The sequence below is a fragment of the Sapajus apella genome, unplaced genomic scaffold (genome assembly GCF_009761245.1).
Source record: "Sapajus apella isolate SASKATOON/1434 unplaced genomic scaffold, GSC_monkey_1.0 scaffold88, whole genome shotgun sequence".
In the NCBI taxonomy this organism is placed as follows: Eukaryota; Metazoa; Chordata; class Mammalia; order Primates; family Cebidae; genus Sapajus; species Sapajus apella.
In genome coordinates, this window is record NW_022437028.1 from 1,994,799 (window position 1) to 2,013,122 (window position 18,324).

The window sequence follows — 18,324 nt, forward strand, 5'->3', positions numbered from 1 at the left end:
ACATTCCTACAGATTATGCACACTGGTGGTGTCTGGGGCTTTTATTTCACTGGGGCTAAAAAAGACATACCAATTAAAACTGGGTCAGCTGACTTGAAAACACTGGCCTGTATTCTGTAATACACTCTCGTGCAGGTCTTGAGAAATGCTCCAGTCAAACTCAGCTCAGAAAGACCAAAGGTACCTGCTGAACCAGCAATCCACCTAAAATCAGCAAAGTTGCCAATACTGAGCCAGACTGGCTGTGAAATCCTCTATACAAACTAACATCTGGAGTCACAGATGTGGGTTTTGACAAGTTGGTATTACTCCCAGGGCTAGGCCCTACAACCATCTTAAAATGGAGCATATTCCAATCAAAGTTTCTCTAGAGACAAGCTCATCCCCCTCCTCTTTGTCAGAGGCACAGTGCAGGCACAGAATGCAGACAGTCTGAGTTCAAATTCTGACTGTACAACTTTCTATCTATGAGACCATACAGAAATTACTTAACTTCTCTAAACCTCAATTTCCTCACCTCTAAAATAATAATGATAATGTTACCTACCACACAGAGTTATTGTGAGGATTAGATGTGTTAATGCATGTAAAGCACTGGGTACAACAAATATCACAAGCAGTAAGCCTGTGATAAACGTGAGCCATTGTTGTTAAAATAGTTGCCCAAATAGTGGTGATTCTGGCACTGGCAAAGTTGTTTCCCAATTTGTGACGACTGGGCACTGGAATTCTGTATATTCTTTAAGCACATCTCTTGGAAGAGCCAAACCCATTAACAGAAAAGGAGACACAAACCTTGTCTCCAAAAAGATGTCCCGTGTCTCCTAAGGCCTGGAGTGATGGCATAAAGTAAAATGAGAAACTACGATAAAAGAATATAAAGTGAGCTCCAGATGTGCTCTTGTTTAAACGTCAGCTGGGTGACCTTGGGGAAATTCAAAAACACTTTCAGTTGGAAAATGAGGGCTTTGGACAGTTGCTTTCTGCTGTTTCTAAGCTTCTGGTATCACTCAGTTAAAGTGACTGCAGCCCCCCTCTCCTCTCTGTCCCCACCACAGTGGCTCCGTTCCAGCCACCAATGTCTCTTACACGTTGCTCACACACCACACCACTGCTTCTTCCTCAAAGCTTTCACACTTGTTCTCCCTTTTCCTTCAAAGCTCTTCTCCCGGCTATCTGTATTTCTTATTCCCTCACTTCCTTCAGGTTTCTGCTCAAATATCACCCCCTCAGAGAAGCCTTATCTAACCCACCCTAGATAAAACAGCACGTAAGAATACAAATACAAGTAAGTTCTCAGTTAAATACGTGACGCGATGTACAACAAAAGCAATTTTACCATACATGGGGAGATGGTGTAAACTCCACACAGATGCCCTGGCCAGGAATTAATTTTTTTTCCTCATCAACATCATAGTGAAGAGAATTGATGTTATCTGAGGACCTGCTGTGCTAGGTTCTCACTCTTCCTTTACCCTGCTTTGTAAAATCCCGTCACCTCCCAACATATTATATATTTGCTTATTTATAATACGTCCCCCATTCCTTGCTAGAATATAAATTCCATTGGAACAGATATCTACTTTTTCTTATTTACTATGGTACTTCCTGTGCCTAGAATAGTGCCTGCCTAGCACATAGAAGCTGTCAATAATTTTTTTTTGAATGAAAGAATAAACAAATCCAGACACCTGTTTCTTCCCAAAGAGAATGTTACCCTAATACACAAATATATAAAACAGGTAAAGGTGGAGTTCTGGTTGAATGAAGTCAGGATCTCCCCTCAAATGACTCAGCGTGCCCCAAGGTACCCAAAACCACTGCCCATGAGGATGTCCAAAGTCCCTTACCACTCTAAAAGTCCCCAAATCCACATTATTTCTGTTAAACTCCAAAGAAGAAATACTAAATTTGATGAATGATGTTCCATTCTGTGATTTCACTCACTATTCACTGGCAACTGCTAAAAAGGACCCTGAAAATTCAAAGCATACCATGCCCCACAACTGCTGCATCCCTAGAATATCTACAGCCAGATTGTAAACCTATCTAGTTGTGGGGGGAACAAATCCAACTACAAAGGACAAGATTCAGGGGGTGGTCTCTTTCCATGCTCTATCACATGGTGCCTGGGCTTCTGGGACCTACCACTAAGCCTCTAGGCCGCAATAATCCCACCGCTTCTAAGTGGGGAAAGGAAGAAGGGAGGTAAACTTGAGATCCATGTGGAGACAGATGCTATACAAGGGAGGAAATATTTGGGCGACATGGCAGCCACATGGTGCTTTCCTGACTACACCATTTAGTCTCTTTTTATATGTAAATGACCCCCAAATAAAATAATTCCTGGCTTAGCCTGCTTTGGGCTCACATTCAGAAAAACAGAAGTTGAGGGAGCATCCTAGAAAAGAATTCTGCACAGCACAAGAATAGTTGAAAAAAACACAGCAAAACTGTGATCAAGACTTATACACAGCTAAAGGACTGTGTCACAATTGCAGAGAAGATATGAAATACACTCAGCAGACAATAAGACTTTCGCAAATCTCTATTATCCAGTCTAGCAGTGCTGAACTAAGCAAGAGTCATCAATTGAAAGCCTGGTGACCCATCCTCTAACACTGTAATCTAATCCTTAAACTAAAGACGATTTAATGCCTTTGCATGTCCATATGTTTTCTAATGACGCTATTGCTGTCAGCATACTACAGAAGTGCTTCTTTGGAAGATGGAAGTAATGACAAAGCACATCATTGGAAAGGCAATTATATGCAGTACTAACATTTTACAATGGCCAGATGGGCTGTATTTCAACAATGTAATTTCCAAATCAGGCTAAGCATACATATTTGTCTGTCCCTAATCCCAGGTACATCATACTAAGCAAAATAAGAGTACAGCTGAAATATGGGCAGCAGATGTAGAAATCTACAACGAGAATGCTAAAATAGGCCAGGTGCGGTGGCTACACCTGCAATCCACTTTGGGATGCTGAGGTGGGCAGATCACCTGAGATCAGAAGTTCGAGACCAACCTGGCCAACATGGAGAAGCCCTATGTCTACTAAAAATACTAAAATTACCCAGATGTGGTGGCAGGCACCTGTAATACCAGCTACTCGGGAGGCTGAGGCAGGAGAATTGCTTAAATCCAGGAGGCGGAGGTTACAGTAGGCTGAGATCGCGCCACTGCACTCCAGCCTGGGCGACAGAGCAAGATTCTGTCTCAAAAAAAAAAAAAAAGAATGCTAAAGTAATATTCACCTATAAACAGAAAATAGGCAGCACCCACTACCCTGAAGTGAAACTGACACCCATTCCTGACAACCCATCTTCACACTGTTTCTTTAACTGAAAATAACATAACAGGGGTATTACAGACCACCAGAGGGGCAAGGAAGGACACAAGGAACTGTTCTCAAAAACAAAAAAGACACAGTTCCTATCTAAGAGTTTACAATCTGGGACAGGCCCTAGAGGCAATATAGAACTCATATTTTACAAATATATAAAATTAAAGCGCAAAAGATCACCATTAAAGCCCTGGACTTAAAGTGTGTTTCCTACTATACCAGATTTTTACATTTATATTTAAATTTCAAAGAACATGTTTTGACTTGGGTCTCCCCAACAATTACAATCTGTAAAAACAGAACTCTAGTATGTTATTTCCATTTTGGACATACAAAAGGGCAATTGTATTTACTGAGGTAATTGGAGAAAGGCAAGACTATGTATCTTAGAGCATGGTGATTCCAAGAAGAAACTGCCACCTCTCTTCAAAGAGATACTCAGATGGGCGCAGTGGCTTACACCTGTAATCCCAGTATTTTGGGAGATGAAGGCAGGAGAAGCACTTGAGACCAGGAGTTCTAGACCAGCCTGGGCAACATTGCAAGACTCCATTTCTATTCCTCCAAAAAAATTAGCCAGGGGTGGTGGTTCACACCTGTAGTCCCAGCTACCTGGAAGGCTGAAGCAGGAGGATCATTAGACCCCAGGAGTTTGAAAACACCTGTGCAACATAGCAAGACCCTGTCTCTACAAAAATAAAAATTAAAAAATTAGCCAGGTATGGTGACACATACCTGTAGGCCCAGCTCCTCCGGGGTGAGGCAGGAGGATCGTTTGAGGCCAGGAGTTTCAGGATGCAGTGAGGTATGATTACCACTGCACTCTAGCCTGGGAAACAAAGTGAGATCCCATCTCTTTAAAAAAAAAAAAAAAAGTGAGAGAGAGAGAGAGAGACACACAGACAGGGTCACTCTTTAGAGAAGTAACTTGACTGATCTTCACATCTAGAAATCTTTAGAAAATTCAGGCCCAGTGAGGGGAGAGGGGGGGGGAGAGAGGGGGGGAGAGAGGACAGAGAGAGAGTGAGAGAGAGAGTGTGTGTGTGTGTGTGTGTCTTTATACTAACCCCTTCCTTGTAAATGAATGGTAACAGACCAGTTCTGAATCCTGAAGTCCTAGGGGATGAACTGTGTGAAGCCCATCTTAGCCCAGGGGAAATGAGGAGGGGGCTTCTCAAAAAGGTACAGTACTCTAAATGCAGTTGGGATTTCCTTAAGAAGCAAATCTAGGGACTCCATGTTTGGATCCCCTTTCATGAACATTCTCGTGCTCATGGAAGCTGTTTTTCTCTATCCTGGATTTTCCCTCTGGAGTCCCCTTCGAACACTCTCTCGTGGAAGTCTGTCTTCCCCTCCTAAACTCCATCTCTCTCTATTCCCTTCCACTCACCGTATAAACTGCTTTTCTCTCCTGGATTCCATCTTTCTGGATTCTCTCAATTTAAAAAGAAAAAAAAATAAAAAATAAAAATAAAATAAAACAAAAAAGAAGCAAATCTAACAGTCACATTCATTAGCATACTCTTTGTAGCATAAACAAATCTCAACAGGGTAGAATGGGAAGTGGGGGAGAACAATTTGCAAATCTGCTTAGAATAATGAAAGGAAACAATGACAAGAAATCAACAGACTATTTGTTACCTGGTATCTTCAAGATACAGATACCAAGAAAAGCAAAAAGAGCTATTTAGTGTGGTCTTTTACGAGAAAGAAAAGAGTTCCTAATAGATTAAAAAAAAAAAAAAAACACCTCGCCCTCAAAACAAGGTCTCTGTTATTGTAGAATAGATTCCCAAGAGAAGTGCTGCTTCACAGAATAGTTTAAAAGCAGACAAGACAAAATACTTTAGAATCTATAGCAGAATATAAGCTTATATGCACAGTAATCTGTGAGAGCCTGCCAGTCCCTATTCCAATTTTACACTTGTGTTCCAGGGAGCTACTTTTAGAATTCAGTGAGATAAATGTGTGGAAGGGTTTAGAAAAGAGACTGACATGCAATAACCCTCAATATCATGAGCCTGAATCTTTGCCTTTGACAACGGTTTAAAATCTACCTGAGTAATATAATCTGACCTGGGAAAAGGTCAGATTTTAAAATAGGGAGAAACAGTGAAAAAGACACACAGAGAGAAAAAACAACAACGAATATGTTACAGATATATTGTATGAGTGGCAACAACCTAACTGTAAGCTCCAACTTTTGAAAGGAAATAAAGACCTGGACAACAAGTACTCTTCCCTCCCTAACTCCTATTATTGTACCTAGAAAATCCTTTGTAACAATTTTCAGCACAACAAGGAACAAATGTGGTCTACCACGGACGATGTGGCAATCTTTCACAAAATGCATCTGTATTCAAATGAGTAAAGGGGTAAGGGGCCCAAGCTTTCAAGTCAGGCAAAAACTACTACATTTCTTGCCTCTAGTACTGATCCTGGCCAAGTTGATTTAACAGCTCTGCGCTTTAGTTTCCCCAACTATAAAACAGATATTATTCCTTTTTTCATGGGGAGCATCTAAGGGATAATGAATACAAAATTGCTAGCACAATGCCTGGCACAAGACAAATAGTAAATACCAGCTCCCTCTTCAAAAATTTCTTTTCATGGAATTTTTATCAACTGTAAATAAACACTGATTGAGTATCTGCTACGCATAGATTACTGAGTGAAGAAAGCAACAATTCTGAAAGCCTCAAATATCCCAAGAAGGACATATAGAAAGAGTGCAGGGGTTACATCTAGACAGAGAAAACAGGGAAAATACATTAGAAATACAAGGCCAGGCACAGTGGCTCTCACCTGTAATCCCAGCACTTTGAGAGGCCAAGGTGGGAGGATCGCTTAAGCCCAGGAGTTTAAGACCAGCCTAAGGAGACTCTGTCTCTACAAATAATAAATTAGCCAGGCATGGTAAGACGCACCTATGGTCCCAGCTACTCAGGAGGCTGAGGTGAGAAGATCACTTCAGCCCAGGAGGTCAAGGCTGCAGTGAGCCATGATGTACCACTGCACTCCAGCCTGGACAAGACAGCAAGACCCTGTCTCAAAAAAAAGTTTTAAAATAGAAATAAATAAAGGAGAAAACTCTGGCTCTCTTTTCCAAGGTTCCAGTCCTAACTCCCAAGAAACATGCAGTAAGCCATTACAACGCATAAAACAGACCAAGAAAAATTAACAGCACTTCAACTTCCCACCAGATCCCAAAGTAAACATGAAACCCATAGTGTCACAGTCAACACTTCAAAAACTCCTTCAGGCAAGCTCCAAAATCTCCACACATGGGAAAACCATGTCAGATGAAATGTCCCCAAAGCCAAGAAATAAAGCATTTCTCAGACCTAATCATTTCCCAGAAATAATCCATATCCCAGCACTAAGACTATCAGTAATGTACTATCATTAATACTATTATTATCATCATCAGTGATTCTGGAAACAAGTAATAGCTATAGTAAAAATTAATTCTAAGTTTGAAATATAGATAAAAGGATGGTTTTACTGGATAGTTTGAAGCTTGAATGATCCAAAGTGGAAAGCCACATTGACAAAATAATTTATAATTTTTAAAAAGTTATCAAGAAAGGTAAAGGCAGTATAGATATGCTGAGTTAAACAGCTTTTAATGCTTTCAGATATATGTAAAACTACTTTTAAACACAGGAACTATTTCTGGAATCACATTATAATTCAATATTTAAAAACATTTATATTCCTTCAACTGAAGGTGACCTGAAACAATCTGGTCCACTTCTATATTAGACTAATAAAACATTTTAAAACAACACAAGTGTCTAACACAGCGGGTCTCAACATTCAGGTGTGAAATCGTACCTCCCAGCACACGGCTGAATTATCCCCCTGCATCTCACCTGCAATTATCATTTGCTCCCTCCCCAGGTGGCTCTAAGACACCACATATCCTCTTAGGCCCACATCTGGAAATACAAACTCCCTCTGGGGGCCTCATATGCTAAGGGAGTCAAGGAACACAAAAACAAAAACGTCATGCTGGCTTGAACAATTTCTGAAAAATAACTATTTTCAAAACACAGTATAACAGCAATCTGATAAAATTAAAATATCCTTATGTCACTATGGTTAGGGATAAATTTTCTTCCAAATAAAAAGGGTAAATTTACTTCACAGTTCCAATAGAGGCCAGCTTCTTCCATTAAGACCAATTCCAAAAATTTAGCAAAGGATATTTCATCAGTTCATAGGGCATAATTAGATGTTTTGATTAAAGCATTTTCCTCCCCTGGTTAACAAGATATAACAGATGTCACTGACTTCCCTAATAACAATGCAACCCTGCTTTTGGCATCTTTACAATTTTAAAACTGAACTGTCATATAGAAAAATTATAGCTAGGGTATCTCAGTACAATCATGATTCTGAAGTGGTTATGACACGCCTGGACTCCCCAATGGAACAGATATGGAAATCATATTCCATATTCATAGCCGGAAGCCCTCCTTAGCAAGCACTTGAAAACCAAGCTCTGAAATCTGAATGATGCGGGCTTATTCAAATCACCACCAATTATTCCTGGAAGCACCGACCAAGTGAGGTATAAAACCTGAAAAGAAAATGCAAATCTCACAGTCACAGTCTTGCAGGAGCACAGGGAACACATGCAGAAAACTGTCTCAGAGGACGCAATGCCCATCTAAAGAGAATCACTCTACCAAAATCCCAGCCTCCCTGCAGAGAGGAGGAGTACTATAGTTGATAAAAAGGACTCATATTTTTCACAGCAAGATTTCCCTGGTGCATTTGATCCAATTTACAAAAATTCGATTTACACGAATTTTGTCAACATATCAGTCCAGAGTGTAACTAGAGACAGGCTTGCATTTCAAATGGGAGACAGAGCCTCTCTGATTGAAGTTGAACTCAAACATCCTGGTTTAACAACTCCATTAATGAAATGAAGCACAGATCTAAAGATTACTCAGCCCCTTTGTCAGTCACATGTGTTATTTATAGGACAGCATATCAATCATGTCTTCCCCTTATTATTTCCTACCTTCTGGTCCTAAGCTATTTGGTCTGCCAAATTAATACATTCCAGTGCTGCTGCAAATCTAAACAATGCTTGATAAAAGATTAATAAAATAGTTGGACCACATACGCACCCAGGGAAATTCATCAATGTCTTTTATTTGCATATTTGGCTGACTGCCCCCTGCAGCAAATATATAAGGCACAATCCTCAGGTATACTGGTTTATGGTTTGCATTTAATTCATGGTGTCAATCTGCTTCTGTTTTAATTACATCCATCTTGATATGTTATTACAATCCCATGAAAACTCCTTTTCATTATATGAATGGCTATAAATATATACACATGACAAACAGTTGTTATAAATGTTCTGGTTCAGCAATGAATAGGCAAGATGCCTTAGTCTACACGTCATGTGGATTTAATATTTTGAGTATTTCTTCGGAAGAAAAGTTTGGTTGAGCCTTCAACTCCACTATACTCCAAAGTTCACTCACTCCACATATCCTGCCACCAATGTTATGAAGTTGCTTTGAGTTTCCAGGATTGCTAGGCTAAAGAAAATATTTTACACAAAGAAATTATGTTAAAATTTTAAGTGGGCCACATTAAGGTCATCTCACAACCAAATAATTATTTTATCTTTCCACTGGACATTCAATGATGAGAAACCACCCTAATATTTTTCTTTTACATCCTTATAAAAGGGAGGTGGGGGGCAGTATTTAAAAACTGTATGAGTGTACCTACAGAGAAAGGCCAATAAATTTCAGGGTGATAAACTGGGAGAGAGTGCACGGAGAGAACAATGCTTTTTAAAGGTTCTTGATACTGTGTAAATCAGAACACTTCTTAGCTGAAATGGGAAGCTTTACAATTATGGGTGCTCATCCACATTAGTAGTAAGACTTTCTGTTTTTAAACAAATCACCTTCCAAGGTTCCCATTCCTTGGGACTCCCCAGTACTAATTTACAAGAGCAGTCCCCTAGATTCATAGAGTAACCGTGAGAGCCTCTAACTCCCATTGTGATCCTGAACAGGTCAATTAACCCCTGTGGGCTGTGTTTTCATTTGCAAAATGAGAGGTAGCACTACATCACTAAAGACAACATCTGTGTCTCTGATGCCACAGGGCTTAGAAAACACATCAACTAGCAAAGGCTGGAATAAAATGGATCAAAAGACTGCTCTGAAAAAGTTTACGTCCTAACTTTAGGATACCTCCTAAAGATTTAACTCTGCAGATTAATCCCAAAACTGTAATTTTCAAGTAATCAAAGTGAGCACGGTAACAAATGAGGGAGGAAACCACAATATGCAGCAACACACACTTATCAAATCCTTGTTTCCCTTTTTGCTCCGAAGCATAATTTCACTTCAAAAATATAAGATCATTTCTTAGAAAAGCACAGTCCAGGACCTTCATTATCTTTGTCAACTGAACATGTACAGAGAGAATGGGTGGAAGTTACTGGAATTTCTATCACATGGCTAGAAAACAAGTAATCATCTAATGTTCAATTATTGTGTTATCCACATCTTCATTCTTACTTTTATTCTTTGTAAAGATTTTAACTACAGAACAACATTTCACTAAACAACATTTAACCAGCAACCTTTAGCCAGCAAGTATAACTGAACAAAGAGATCTAGAAGAAAAAAAAGAAGTCTACTTCAATATAACAGTTGAGAAATACTTATGGGACCATAATCTCTTAAGTCTTCTTGGTAAGTTCTAAAATATTACTGCCATCAGAAGCTTTACAAAAACCTAAAATGAGGTTGGTTTTGTGCTGCAGAGGAGGGCAGGTGTGGGGACAACAAGGAAAATGAGATCCCTCAGGTGTCATCACAACTTGCAGTGGCAATGACTTAAACTCAGTCTCAGGTTCAGAACTTCACCACCGTTTGCAAATGTCAGATTTCTTGCTGGGTGCTATGCCTCATGTTAGTAATCCTAGCAGTCTGGGAGGCTGAGGAGGGCAGATTGCCTGAGCCCAGGAATTTGAAATCAGCCTAGGCAACAAGGCAAAAGTCCATCTCTCCAAAAAATACAAAAGTTAGCTAGGCATGATGGTATATATCTGTAGTCCCAGCACTTGGGAGGCTGAGGTGAGACGATCACCTGAGCCCAGGAAGGTCGGGGCTGCAGTGAGCCATGATCATACCACTGCACTCCAGCCTGGGCAACCAAAGTAAGACCCTGAAGAAAAAGAAAAGAAAAATAGAAAATATCAGATTTCACCCATACAACCAAGAGTCACAATCTATCTTTGCAGGCTGTGCTTAAGTTAATAGCAGCCACACAATACTTTCAATTTAAAGACTTTCTACCAAAAATGATCCCTTCATTACATACAAACTGTGGACTTTTCTCTTGTGACTCCGTTTTACTGCACATGGGCTTTCAAGGTCTCCAGAGGTAACAAGGAGATACAGTACTGTGAGGTACAGTGACAAGCTAAAATGACAGTAAAGCCGTTTTAAAAATATTTGAATGTAGTTGATAATCTGTAAAGTTTGTTCTGGCAAACAAATAACTAGAATTCAGATACAAACTGGGAAATCAGAAAAGTGAGCTGTAACAGCTAAGAAAGCTGTGGTAGGCAATTCAACTTTAAAGAGCTAAATTAGAGTTCCTCAAGCAGATTGTCACAGTTCAAATAACGAAATTAAAAATTTTTTTTAAGTTCCATGTTTCATGCACAATGTCCTAAATGCATTACCTTTTATTAATGGCATTCATAATTTTGATAGTTCTACCTCAGAAAAGGAAGAGAGGGAGGGAGGAAGAACAGGAAGGAGAGAGAAAAAAAGGAGGGAGGTACACAGCAGGTGAACAGGGAACGTAACTAGACCCTAACAGGGCCACATACACTAATGCGTGAAATAAACACCTTCAAAGAAGGCACCAATTCACATGATTTCGGGCTCCAGAGTCCCTTGCAATGGATGGAATCGGAGATCTGAACAGGACTAAGACATAGAAACCTGCGCTTGTCTCATCTCTTCCTAAACAAGCAGAGGCAGTCAAATTCTATGAAATCCACTCCTCTCCTCCTCATACTAACAACATAAAAAAAGGGTTATTCTTTGTGACCCCACAATATGTATCGATTGTATACCAACAGACACAAAGCTATAATAGAAACTATCATTACTCTGCAATTCTGTCAGAAGAAATGAAGGAGAACACAGCTCAGATTTGAAAGAAAGAAGACACACTTAGGGTCTCACCAGTCTTGAATTCTATGTCCTCTCCACTGTCCAGAGGTGAAAGGTCTACATTCATGGAAGAGGTTCTGATTACATAAGAGAAAACAGTTCTGCTCCAGCTCACAAAGTCCCTAATTGTTTTTGATCTTCTCCTGTCTCAAGTTTTACCAAATTAATTAACATATTGCTCTTCTAAACTTCAACGATCTGAGTTTTCAAATTTACCTGAATCTTTTCAGAACTTTCTAAAATTAACAGTTGCTATTCCATTACCAGGTTCTTTATCCTACATCTATAGCATATTGGGTTTAATCCTAATCCTGGAAAAAAAAAATAAGTAAAGTTGCTTCTTAAGGAGAAAAAAACAGCATCAAGCACTTTTACAAAGTTAGGCTGCATTTAGTATATATTACGACTACTATACAGGATACGGGTAAAATAAAATAAAATGTAAAGCCACTAACCCACTGTCCTTCACCCTCTGCATGCACACAGGTACACACACAAATATACACACACACACACAAAGTGCCACATACCTTCTCGTCCAAAGGCTTCCAAATCTCAGAGCTCTTAAGACTTAAATTATTCCTTAATAGCTAGCCTTAACTATTGTTGTCTCCAACTGGGGACCTTATTTCTAATCCTAACATTCTTTCAAACTAAATAATCACCATTTATCTTTGACAATACATGGAACTTGGTGTAGAAAAGTCTCAGAATCTCTTTATCACCCTCAACACTCTTTGAATTATGTTTACTGCTATTTTTTAACCCTTTTTCAACGGTGAAAACTACAGAACATTACTCTCAGAGAAGATCGAAGGCTCAATTCCTAACCTCACAATTTATTTTTTACATTCATGGATTCATGTATATTCTAACTCCAAAAAAGTAGTTAATCTCCACAATTAACAGAAGCTGCATGGAATCATCATATCACACCCTTCAACCTCATCTCACATAAATACTCCTCAAGAGATGCTCCGCCTTACAGAGTAAAATACTGAAATTCAGTAATTACAGTAAAATACTTGAATTCATAACCACACACACTATTCATACACTTCCTTTCCTCCAAATTCTCCCATCCCTTCTCAGATCCTAAAGCCAAGCACACTTTCAGAAGTCAAATGCTAGAACTAGCCCATTTACTTTATAATCCCATGGCCAAATTTTCCAAAATATACAGTGAAAAATGCAACAGAAACACAGTTTCACAGCTTTTCCTGGCTATGTAATAGCAAAAGAGAGATTCTGACCCTTTTTTGAACTACCACTTCCCATACAGCAAGCCAAAGGCAGATAATTTGAAATCTTTGTTTTAACAACATCAACCTCCTTTCTCATCCAATCTTTTTTTGCAGGTTGCTAAAAAGCAGCAATACGTGAAACTACAAGGGACAGAGAGGATAACACACTGGCCGAAGGGCAGCTCGGTGGCAACAAAATTGGGCTAGCAGCATCACACTGAAAGAGCTATTAATGAGACTCAATCACCAATATGTACCTCATGGTGGGATTGGTAACAATCAGTAAAAAGGCAGACATCCGGCAGGAAAGGGGAGCAGGAAAAGACATGGACTAGTCTCCCTCTCTGTTTACATCTCCCCCACTTTCACTCTCCTTGCCACTCCTGCTTAAGAAGCAGTTTCCCACGCACTGACTACAAGCTTCTGTGCCTGGTTTTCCAAGTCGTCTACCATCAGCCCACTCACCCCAGACTCAGAGATCACCAAATTCCAAGATTTGGAGGGACTTCTTTTGGATCTTTTCTAGCACTTCCCATACTGGATTATAAATTACAATGCAGAGAAAAAAAGTGCTCTGTGGTCAAAACAGATTTAGGAAATTAGGCACACCACACTGCTTTCTCTGATACTCAAAATTCACATTCACACAATAGACTTTTAATTCTGGCAGAACAAGCCATCCATTTAATTTTGACTAGCCCATCAAGTTTCAAAATCTATTTCAGGGTAGATCACTCTGTTTCAGTCTAGAACACCATTTATGAACATCCTAGGAGTAGCTTTGCTCTAAACTAGTTTAAACTTCTCCACTAATGGATAAAAGAAATCATGCTCTGAGAAAGTTAACTTCCAAAGGCCACACTAGTTAGGCAGACCAAGCCTAGAATTCGGGTCTCCACAGGTTTCCTGCCCCACTAAACAAACACTCTTTACTTACCTTTGTATTCATTTCCATCAGTCCTTCCTTAACCCCAAGTACTAACCACATAGCATCTTGTTCCTGTGCCTAGTTCACTATTCCTTTAGAACTCAACCCCGACTCCTTCCCCATATATCCAAATCACTTCACCCTTCTAGGTCCCATCTTCCCCACGAAGCCTGCTTGAACACTTCAACCTATCTCACTAGCCTGTCTCTAAAAGCCTATTGCACTTAGTTGATATTAGGCATTCAAGTGCCTGTTTCAAAATTGTTTTATAGGTGCTGGCTTTAATTTATCAACTAAACAGCGCACTTTTCCAAATGCTAGACTTATGTTTGGTTTCTCTATATTCGTAGTGCCTTGCACATATTAAGCACTCCTTAAATATCTGCTGACTGATAAAAGGAACATAACGAAAGTTTTTTTGAACAACTAAATAAAAGTGATTTGACCATAATAAATTGTTAGAGCCTATTAACATGGCATGTTATAAGCACACCAAATTCTGTACAGCCCACTTATACTACTGATGTGTGGCGTAAGCCTTGAAATAGAGCCAGGAAGTGAAGACTGCATGAAAGTCTTGGTTTGTTGCTCTAACCACTAGAAATGAGTCTTCCTTTACTTTCATAAGCCTACAAAGCTCCAATTGGCCTCTTTTCTGCTAATGCCACAAATTTAATCTTAGCTTCCCTTGGTCAGCTGTACAAAAGGAGGCTGCCCTATGAAGCCAGTGCACAAAAGAGGAGTGAGGGGAAAAATAATGGATTTGCAAAGTCAAGTTTTCAGCCATGGTACTCACATGGTTTCCTAATAGAGACAACACAGAAAAGAAACCCAAATAACAGAAAGCCAACACTATCTGACACATCAGGACACACTGATGGTAGTAAGACCCCCCAACATTCCCATTTATACTTTGTTTGCTATAAGGTACTTTTCAAGAAAACTAGACATCATATCTGGGGATTTTTGCTCTCATCTTGTCACTCAAAGAATATCCAAACAAACAATATACCATATCCCAAGGTTAACTCTGCTTCTCAACTGCATAATGAAAAGAACACCACGTTCAACTTTAGCCTCCTCACCTACCCTCTTATCTTCTATCATGAGGCTCTTCATAATCACACACTTGAACTTCGGGGCACAATTATTCAAGACAAGTGTCCCTGTGAGTATGAAACTATCTCAGCCAGTTTCACTGCCTACAAAATTTGAGACCTGTCAAACTACCCCTAAAGCTTTCATCATCTCCAAAAAGAATCCAACAACGGCAAAAAATAATCAAGATAAAAATACAGTTCTCATTAGGCAAGTATATCACTTTTACTCCAGTATCAGTAAAATCAGTTGAACTGGAACTATTTATATTAGCACATTTCATAATAAGTTAGGAGCCTCTTATTTTTAAAAGGGAAGTCCAAAATCAGCTGCTCAGAACAAAATCATGAAGTCAAATAATATGTCCAGTAATGCACAAAGTAAGCTACTCCACTGTTTGCCAGCTATTGCTCTGAACCAGCACAAGTTATAAACCTAGTTGTACAAGCCAATATTTCTGGTTTCTTTTCACAATATCATACCAGCAGCAGCCTTAATGACATCTGGTGACAACTGATTTCATTTCTAAAAACAAGGCCCAAAAACATACTATGTATGTAGGATAACTCTTAGCATCTACAATAATTCTTAACTTTTACAAGCACTCCCGCAACACACATTTTTGTCCAAGCTCATAGTTTAGTTGCCTGTTCCCAATAAGCCCTTACATTTCTTGGTGATAGTTCAATAAATCTTCCAAACTGAATACAGGCGACCACCAGAGGTTTTAATTTAACAATCACTATACACATATGTTCTGACCATCCAGCATGGACACAATGGGATAGCACGCAGCCAATAAGACTACCTTTTGCCAAAGAACCAGACATACATGATGATTTTTATTTCCCATTGTGTGTTTTTAATCTGACAAATGTATTTACAGCTTCCCTACAAAAGGGCCTCTTAAAATGTAAACACTGACAGGGTATTTGATATTAGGAAACTGTTATATATTTATTTAGGTGTGATAATACTGCTTTGGGGGTTTTGGTGGGATCTGGGGTTTTTTGGAGTAATTATGGTTTAGAGATTCATACAGAAGTCTTTGTGGATGAGATTATATGTGGGAGAGGGAGTAGATGAAATATAGAAAAAACAAGATGAGGTATGAGTTGGTAGTTATCGAACCTGGATGTTAGGTGGTCTGTTTACCGCTGTATGTTTTTCTACAGAATTTTAAGTAAACTTTTTAAAAAGTTAGACCTTTTATACCCACACACAGATATGCATGCGATATTTAGATATGAAGGTGGCATCGTATTCAGCTAACCAAAATAACTTGGGTTTTGAACGTAGAAAAGTAGTAGAAAAAAAATAATCAGAGCAAAGAAAGAAACGGTATTAACCGCACATTTTGAACTTGGTCTTCTTTCAAAATTACAAGTTTTTTAGGCACAAAATAAATTGGAATGAGCACATTTTCTCTCAAAAGCCAAATGGATAGATATATATTACAACCCCAGGCAAACACCTATTTGTTAAAAATAAAATAATCAAAAACAACTGCATAAGTTATACATATATATGTGTATATATCTATATCTATTTATTTATTTATATATATATATGTATGTATATATGTCCCTACTTGTCCTCCAAAAATGTTTGTGGGAATCTGGTGGCCCCTCTTGATTACTGAGAGGGGCCACACCACAGCCCAGGATAACCATGCAGAAAGCAGAACCACTTGTAACCAGCTCTTACAAGTACTTTCCTAAACCAACCACAGACAGCAATGATGAACCAAATTCCAAGCAGTATGTTCTATTAGGAACATGCTGCCATTTCAATTCCTATTTTAAAGCAAGAGAGAGAGACAGAAAGAGGTCACACTGTACGGTAACCACCCACCTTGGCAAACTTAAAGCCACAGTTGGAATTATCCTAAATGAGTGGTGAACCTCAACACTCAAAATTTTGGCCAATAAACCACCAGTTCTAGAACCAGAGAGTGACCGATTCAATCACTAACATCAAAATCTATAACCACCACCAATACAACCAACATCACCATCATCACCACCATCACCACCACCTCTACCTCCACCACCACCACCACCTCCCTTACTCCCAACCACTGTCCATCATCCACCACCATCACCACCAGCAGCCCAACCAAAAGCAGTTCAAACAGAAAAGGACAACACTGACAGGAAGCCTTCCTTTGAAAAAAATATTTAAACCTGACACCCAAACACATAAAACAGAACCAGCAGTCTAAACCTGTACAGTTACTGTATGTGAGATTTAAGCTGTCATTAACAAAGCTTGCATCTGAACATCTGAAACAATACCATAATAACAGCAAAAAAAAAAAAGGAAAGGGAAAAGTTTCCTTCAGGAGCCTCAAACCATCACATAAGGTGCATGAAACACTATAAGCCAACTATAAACTGCATCTTGGTTTTGTGCTTAAGAAAGGTGGACTAACTCTGCAGAATATCAAAGCCTTCTGTGTGTGCGCATGGTGTGTGGGGGGTGGGGACAGGGAGGCAGGGAGAGGAAAGAAGGCGGTTAAATTGATAGAGGCCAATGACCAATACCACACCAAAGGAGATCCGTCCAGGCAAAGATAGTCTCCTCCTAACCCCTGGACAGTCTCCCTCTCCCGCCCTTTTCCCTTTCCCCCCACCCTAGGAGCCAGTTAGCCCGGAGGAAAATGTGCGTTTGGAAATCAACACTGCAGGTGCCCAAGGAATAAAGAAAGACACACACACACACATAGACACACACAAAGCCAATCACTTAGAAAGAAAAAAAAAAGAAAACACTTAAAGGAAAGGGAGAGGGACAATTGGTGACAAGCCCTTCAGATAGCAGCTAGGATTTTATTCTTTCCTCCCACCAGTCCTCCTTGTATACCTTTTTCTGTCCTTTAGCTAAATTGCTCATGCACACACACACATGTGCCTATGTATGTGTAAAGATAATATAATTAACCCTTTCGGTAACAGAGCCCTATACAGAATACAGAGAGATATTCCATCCTTCCCTCTTCTCTCTCTCCCCTCCTCCCACCTTTCTCCCAACCAGGAGAAAACGCCCCCTTCCCCAGCTTCACCCAAAAAAAAATATATATATATATTCGAGGGGGTAGCGGGGGGAGGCGCAAAGAAACCATAAAACCCCATCAGTCTCCGGTCCCGAGGACACCAGGGAAAGGTATATACTACACAGACACACACACACGGACATATGACTCTGTAGAAAGCACACAGAGAACCGTCCACAGGCGCCCCAAACCCAGCAGAGAGACTTCCACCAGCCAAGAAGCCATGATTGGGGAGGGAGAGGAGGAAGGAGTGGGGGCAGAGCTCTCTGTGGAGAGGGGGCGCATTGTTGTGATGCCTGAACCCCTTTCTTTCTGCCCATCTGCTGTGGAGGGGGTGCAGGGAGGGGGCGCAGGGGAAAGGCGAGCGAGGAAAAGAGGAGACCAGGCACGGCTTTGCGACTCCCTCC

The 18,324-nt window shown here is 39.9% G+C and overlaps 1 protein-coding gene across 4 annotated transcripts in view; it reads right to left on the minus strand.

The window, feature by feature from the left end:
* Positions 1-18,324, minus strand: part of AUTS2 (activator of transcription and developmental regulator AUTS2) — a 1,216,826-nt gene that overhangs the window by 1,196,864 nt on the left and 1,638 nt on the right. The window lies entirely within an intron of this gene.